This window comes from Nicotiana attenuata, chromosome 2 (assembly GCF_001879085.1).
Source record: "Nicotiana attenuata strain UT chromosome 2, NIATTr2, whole genome shotgun sequence".
NCBI lineage: Eukaryota > Viridiplantae > Streptophyta > Magnoliopsida > Solanales > Solanaceae > Nicotiana > Nicotiana attenuata.
Window position 1 is genome coordinate 96257200 of NC_031990.1, and position 8331 is coordinate 96265530.

The 8331-nt window shown below is 39.4% G+C and overlaps 1 pseudogene; it reads right to left on the reverse strand.

Moving 5' to 3' along the window:
• LOC109215684 overlaps window positions 1-8331 on the reverse strand; it is a 32212-nt pseudogene that overhangs the window by 9264 nt on the left and 14617 nt on the right.

An 8331-nucleotide genomic window follows, 5' to 3' on the forward strand; every position in this document is an offset into this window, starting at 1 on the left:
GATTTATTTAGTAGGCGCCGACTGAGTTATGGCAGCTCTTCACATGCGCAGGTATGAGTTTATTAGTATTGAATTTGAATTTGTTTTAACTATAACTTATTTATTTTGTTACACTATATTAATTTCCTTTTTCAGGCTTCATGTGATGCTGCAACAGATGACTACATCCAGGATCCAGACACGATTATGGTAAGATAATATAAATTGTTATGAATTATTATGTAGTTTTCTAAACTAAGTTTTATATTATTATGTAGCCTTCTACTGGACCTGACAGCACCACCGATACATGTCATCCTGCGCCGCATCCGGCTATAAGGAGAAAACTTGATGATGATGATCCTGATAGCGTACCCGGGCGGGAGGGGATGCGCCTCAGGCCGACGGCTACATTGAGACACACCGGATGCGGGACACATTGAGTCGGCCTTCCTTTTTTTTTATTTGGTGTAAGTAATATTTTTGTATACATTAACAACAATATTTAATCGAATATGTCCATTACTTTTTTTAGTTCTCCATGTGTTTTATTGTTTCGTATAACAACACAAGCACTTAAACTTAAATGCCACTTCAATTAAAATAAATTTTAGTACAACAAACAAGGAAAACATTAGTACAACACAAACACAAACATAACATGCCAACATAATAAAAATACATGAAATATGAAAAATACACTAAACACATACATGCCATTGTTTAGTCCCGGCTGCCATTTATTCTCCGCTCCAACCACTTAAATCGTTGTTCCATTTGTTCTTTTTCTTCTTCTAACTCTTTCACTCTCGCCTTCACCTCCGCAAGTTCCCGTTTATATTTTTTTTACGTTTCTTCTGTGCTTCATAATTCCATTCTGCTCTCCATTTTTCATCTCCTCCCTCCTTCAGTTTCTCCCTCATTTCTGTAATAATTCTATCGCTTTCTCTTTGTACTCCCAGTTGGCATAACCGCATATTATGAAGAGATTGCAATTGTTCTCTGTAGCATTCTTGATAACATGGTTCATCAACCCATTCATCAAACTCACACATAGGTTCGCCGGGAACCTTGTACAACTGGTTCATACAGTGCCAGTAGCGGCGTCCAACATCACGACCTCCAAAACAACTTTTCATCACGCATTCTTTTCCACAGTAGCACATTGGTGGACGAAGAGGTTGAGCCATTTGTGAAATATTTCCTTTTAGTAAAAAAAAATCTTTCTTTTAATGAAATATTTGCGTTTAGTAAATTTTGAGCACACAAAATGACTACAACGAGCCCGTTATTTATAGGCGAGAGAACACACACATAACGCCAGGTATAATGGCGCTATATTTTGCGTGTTAAATATCATGATGTTGACAAGACTACTTTATGTCAGCTGGTCAGCTTTTTCAGTTCGACAAGACAACACACACATAACGCCAGGTATAATGGCGCTATATTTTGCGTGTTAAATATCATGATGTTGACAAGACTACTTTATGTCAGCTGGTCAGCTTTTTCAGTTCGACAAGACAACACACACATAGCGCCAGGTATAATGGCGCTATATTTAGCGTGTTAAATATCATGATGTTAATAAGACTACTTTATGTCAGCTGTTCAGCTTTTTCAGTTCGGAAAAGGGTTCAAAATGCCCCTAAACTTTTGGAAAATGTTTAAAAATACCCTTCATCCACCTATTGGGCTAAAAATACCCCTCCATCCACTTTTTTGGTTCACTTATGCCCTTTGACCGTTAGGTCAATGCTAAATTAAAAATTATTATTATTCTTTTTGTAAAACTTACAAAAAAAATATTTTGCAAAATATTTTCGTCTTTTTAAACTAATGCACCAATAGTCCACTAATTTAGTAAAGTCTTCTTATTTTTTTTTTCAGTTTTTACAAAAAAATATTATTTTTATTCATTTTTTCAGTTTTTAAAGCATTTGTTTTTGTAAAAACTGAAAAAAATTGTAAAAACAGGAAAAAAACGTTTTTAATAAAATATTTTTAGTTTATAAAAACTGAAAAATATTTTCAACAAAATATTTTCGTTTTTTAAAATTTTTTTCATTTTTTCATTTTTTTAAGCATTTTGTTTTATTTTCGTTTTTCAGTTTTTTTTTAAAGAAAAAATATTTTTATGTTTTTTTTAAAAACAGTAAAAAATGTAAAAAAAAAATATTTTTCAAAAACAAAAATATTTTATTAATTTTTTTTTTCTGTTTTTACAAAAAAAAATTCAGTTTTTACAAAAAAAATGCTTTACAAAAATTGAAACAAATGAATTTTTTTTTTTTTGTAAAAACTGAATTGTTTTTTGTTAAAATTGAAAAAAAAAGACTTTACTAAATTAGTGAACTACTGGTGCATTAGTTTAATAAAACGAAAATATTCTGTAATTTTTTTTTAAGTTTTACAAAAAGAATAATAATAATTTTTAATTTAGCATTGACCTAACGGTCAAAGGGCATAGGTGAACCAAAAAGGTGGATGGAGGGGTATTTTTAGCCTAATAGGTGGATGAAGGGTATTTTTAAACCTTTTCCAATAGTTTAGGGGCATTTTGAACCCTTTTCCGTTTTCAGTTCGACAAGACAACACACACATAACGCCAGGTATAATGGCGCTATATTTAGCGTGTTAAATATCATGATGTTAATAAGACTACTTTATGTCGCTGGTCAGCTTTTTCAGTTCGACAAGACAACACAGACATACTAAATGGAAATTCGTGTTACGTTTAAATATTCCTAGAGGAAAAATAACGAAAAAGAAAAAAAGGTGAAATAAGTGGACCGATATTTCTTCCATTATCTAGAATCAAACCAAATATTGTGAAAGTTGAATTATGTTAATGTCAAAGCATCTTTATTTTTCTTATACATAGAAGAGTGGTAATGTGCTGGACTTGGAAAAAAATTATTTTATTACAAGCATAATTTTATTTCATAAATCAGGCAACATACACATAATAACTAATTATTACAACATCAACTCATGGGTAGTTAGGTACACTAGAAGAACACCCACCCCGAGCTTGATTACTGTTGCCACCCAAAGGACATTTTCTATGGTCGTGTCCTGTTTGTGAGCATATACCACATTTTCGCGCATAAACTGTATCACTAACATCCATTTGGTTCCGTATACGCGTTCTCTTCTGCACCTGTATTTTACGCAAATAGGACTTGTTACACACCATTTTAAATGGTTCAGGAGGCCAATAATGCTCAGCACCCAGTGGCTGCAACTGACCACTATATGTGCTTAGGTACTTGGAAACACTATATTGTCGATCAACATAGTTGGTTGCACCTAAACCAACTTGTTGAAAGCACTTGATGGCATGTGAGCAAGGCATGTGGTAGATGGACCATTTTCCACAAGAGCATAACCTTGCAGATTCATTTACAGTATGCACATTATTACCCCGATTTTGATGGATAGCGGTGCGAACTTCAAAAACATTTCTTTCATTATCATACTGCAAAAATGAATGCCAATGTGCTCGTCATCCGTATTTCTCAAATCTCATCATCGGCACTGGCATAAATTCAACACCCCTTTCCATCAATGACGTAGCAGCCGCAGACCTTTCAACGAACCTCTCCGCCATTTTCTTGAACGACATCCGCACCATGGCTGTGACAGGAAATCCTCTTGCCGACTTCAATAACCCGTTGAAAGACTCTGACACATTTGTAGTCAAAGTTCCCCATCGTCTGCCACCATCCGCATGCAAATTCCACTTTTTAGGGTCATGTCGCATTAACCAACGATAGGATGCCTCGTCTTCTTGCCTGATATATTCCATGCGCCTCTGGAATTTATGTTGTTGGTGGTCTGTTGATGTCATCCACATCAAATCATGCAGATCCTTATTGGGATATGCCTTCTGGAAATTGGCTTTCAGATGCCTAACACAGTAACGATGGTAGGCATAAGGTTCTTGCTATGCAGGCAAGTTCTCCACAGAACTTAAGATACCACCGTGCCGATCAGATATTAGACAGATACCGGAACGCTGTTTCACAACGTGCTCTTTCATGTGGTTCAAAAACAACGTCCACGTCTCTTGGCTTTCATTGGCACAAATAGCAAAAGCTAGAGGAAATATCTGTCCATTAGCATCTACTGCCACGGCTATTAACAGCTTGATATCGTACTTTCCATAGACATGAGTGCCGTCTATGGATATTACGGGGCGACAATGCGAAAATCCATCAATTGCTGGTTTAAACGCCCAGAACACGTAATTGAATATATATTCTGGTTTACCTGCACTTCGCTCAAGCTTCCACTCAACAACCGTCCCGGGGTTAAAATGCTGTAGTGCAGCCATGTACCTAGGCAGATCTGCAAATGACTTATCCCAGTTACCATACACTATTTCAAACGCTCGTTTGCGCCCGAGAAATGCCTTTCTTTTAGTAATGGTATGGCCATGTTCCTGCTGGAGTGATGTAATGCACTCTTTGATTTTATACCTTATGGACTGTTCGATGTGTGGAATAAGAACAAGAGAAATCAAGTCAATATCCAAGTTGAAGTGATTCCCGTTGAATGTGTCCATTTCGCATGTGTGGGTGGGAATGTATTTACCCACTTTCCACATACCTGTCTTCTTCTTGGTCGCACGCAACATCCAATTACATGGCCAAAACCACCTGCGGCAAACAACCTTGTATACTGTCGGACTTGACTCCCATACCTGCATCTCATGACACTCTTTTACGTTGTGCATTTTACAAGCCCTGCTTGGGCGCGCTTTATCAGGAAAAAGCATCCCCTTTGCAAGTTCCGTTGGTCTAGACTCATCCCACATTGCTGTCCGGATTTCATCAAAATCCCTTGTGAGAGCTTCCACATCCAGCACGGCTGGCAAGTTATCAGTGTAAGGAATCTCTCTTGAATGAAACGGCACTTCGGACTCGTACACTCTTCGTCTAGGGGGGTCTCTCTTCAAATCAGGTCCTTCCTCCTCATCCTCTGTATCACCATCCTCACGAGCAAAGGGTGTCTCATCCCCGGATTCATCCGCATTGTTATCGTAATCACTGTTCTGTTCCTGACTCTGTGCATCTGCCAGGTCCCGATGTAATACATCATTTTCGGGCAATTGAGTGAGTTCAACTTGCTCGTTTTCACTGCACAACCAACAAAAATATAAGCTACTAAATTAATAAATGATTTCCATATTTTGCGTAAATCACTTCACTTACAAGTCGTAATGTGATGAAATTCCATGATGGACATTATCAATTAGGTGATGACTACCGGATGGGCCACTTGTAAAATTCATATCCGGCCGGTACCCCCTATTAAATATGTGAGCGTTAATACAAATTCAATACAACAAAATATACATAATTAACACAAATGAAAATTGAAATTTACCACTCGTCTTGTGAGTTATGGAAAGCGGGGTATAAATTATTTTCTCGCTGCTCATTCACCGGCGGTGATAAGTTTAAATCAAAGATAACTCTTTCATCCGGAACTTGTCCGGCAAAAACTATTCCAGAATAACCACCCGATGACTGGGGGTTATCTCTACTACGCACAACCTCATTTTTTGGAACGTCTTCGACCTTCACGTACATCTCCGACATTGTGATTACAAGAAAATCCCGACATTCGTCCGGATCCTCAAAAAATCACTCAAAGTTTCATCATCGTCGATGTTAAACTCCCAGTAAAAAGCAACCCCTTGCAGAGTGACGGAATAAGGATATCTTCCGGTTACTTTAAGTATCACCGAACGTTTCCTCACACTCACTTTTTTGCATAACAACGATATCAATGTATCGTACTCCATTTTCAGTGGCAATTTAACATGACACTTAGCAGGTAAACTGTAGCCCACGGAGTTATTCTCCATCACAACCTCACCACCCCAATATAATGAAACTCTTATCCTACGCTCTTCAGACATAATAAAAAAATGCTGGAGAATTTAACAACAACAGACGTTTCGACAAGAGTTAAAAAAATTTTTGAATGCATTTCTATGCGATTCTAACCTCTTTATATAGAAAATGGAGAGCCGGGAAGATTTTTCTTTTTACATATATAGCGCCAAATAAGTTGGCACTATACGCTTTTGAATTATTGTACTCTGCTATTATTGCTGGGGTCAGGAAAAAAAGGGTATAACGCCAGGTTTTCTGGCGCTATATCACTGTGTCAGTATAACGCCAGAAAACCTGGCGCTATATATTAACGGTGCAGTTACCGTTATTATATAGCGCCAGCTTTTCTGGCGTTATATATATTATGGTCACTTTTTTTTTACACTTATTTGTGTCTTTTGAGTCCAAAATAACAACATTTTAGTTCCGGACTCCTCAAAAACGAACATGCCGGCGTTAAAATAAAGGGAAGGTGGCTGACCAAATTCCTCATCATTATTGGGCCATTTGACCTTATCAGGGCACTGCTGGCAATAGCCAATCTTGTATTGTGGCGTGTGACTCCATGTCTTCTCACAAAAACAGTCCTTCACCGCGTAGAAATGCCCGTCGGGCAAATCAAAGAGATGATCAATATTATCATACACCTGAATGTCACCGTCTAGGTATATCATCTTCTCGTACTCCACAAACTGCATGCAACCACACAAAATATAAACATCCTTAATTAATCAATATCACTTATCAAATAATTAATGTATAGGGTCAAATTTGACTCTCAGCATCTCTACGCCAGTGGGTACGCCCAATAAGTGTACGCCTGCCAACGTAGCGGGTACGACTCGGCCGTGGGGGCAAAAGCGACATCGTTTAGGACTCAATGTCTTCACTAGGGAGACGTTACCTATCTTTGTAACTTTTTGATTCTTTCGAGGAAGGTCTCCTATTATATAAAGGAGACCTTCACATTGTAAATAGGGCATCTGATCTAATACAACTCTCTCATTTTTCTGGCTTTCTCTCTCTATCTCTACTTCAAACGAACGCATCTTATTGAGTTCATACTGTCCCTTTGCAATACTAGATCTACAACAATATTATCATCTTTGCATCTCTAGGATTATTATATTTGATTACGATTTACCCTTTTTCTACTTTTGATTGTTTTTTAGCTTACAAAGTATATTGTTAACTTTTGAGCCAAACAATTTGGCGCCGTCTGTGGGGAGTTCGAGAATCAAAACCATAGTATCCACCTAGAGATCAACCAACTACCACTCTCTACACTTCAAAAAAAATAAAAAAACAGAAAATGGCCGAAAATAACACAAGATCGAAAGCTATATTGGGTGTCACTACCAATCTCCTTGGCCCTCTCAACGAGGCCAGTGACGATGGCATCCTGAATACAACCCCTAGCATCACACCGGGTGCAGAGATCTCACCTTCCCCATCCGAAGGTCTGACGATCTTGCACGAAAAAGGAGCTTCCACATCTGCGGTTACGGAAGCACCCTCAGCGGTTAAAGAGCTACTGGAAAGATGGCTAACAAGCGCTCTAAGTGGCTTGGTTGAGAGATCACCACAAAGTAACATCGGATGTACACCAACGGTAGGTACCACTGCTGCCGTGGGTGAACCGGAAGTTACACTAGCAAATAACAAACCCATCGAGACACAGACCAACGATGGCACGCTAACGGCCATCCTAAAGAAGATGGAAGAAATGGAAAATGAAAACAAGGCGCTCCGCGGTCAGATGAAGGAACATCAGGAGAGGGTCGACAAGATCCCCGGTGCTCCCAAGTTGCTACCAAAGCACGACGTGGGAAGATTCGTTGAACAACCATACACTGAAGAAGCTGCCCCTCACTCCACCCCAAAAACCTTCAAGATGCCACCCTACTTGAGGGTATATGATGGAACCACAGATCCCGAGGATCATCTGATCCACTACGTCACCGCTGTGAAGGGCAACGACCTATCGAAAGAACAGGTACCGTCGGTACTGCTGAAGAAGTTTGGCGAGACGTTGACAGGAGGGGCCTTAACATGGTACTCTCAGCTACCGGCTAAGGCAATATCAACGTTCGAGGAAATGGCAGATAAGTTCGTCACAGCCCACGCAGGCGCGAAGAAAGCGGAGGCCAGGGTCAACGACATCTTCGCCGTCAGGCAAAACACAGGAGAGGGACTCAGGGACTTCCTGGCAAGGTTTAACAGGGTAAGGATGAGTCTACCAAACGTATCGGAAGGTATGGCAGTCGCCGCTTTCCAGAACGGGCTAAGCAGAGATGGTTCGAGGGCAACCAAGAAGCTGCTGAGCCGCCTCATGAAATATCCCCCTACCACATGGGAGGAAATCCACAACGCCTATTGCGCCGAGGTACGAGCGGACGAGGACGATCTTAATGGGCCAACCTAACGGCTAACAGCGATACAC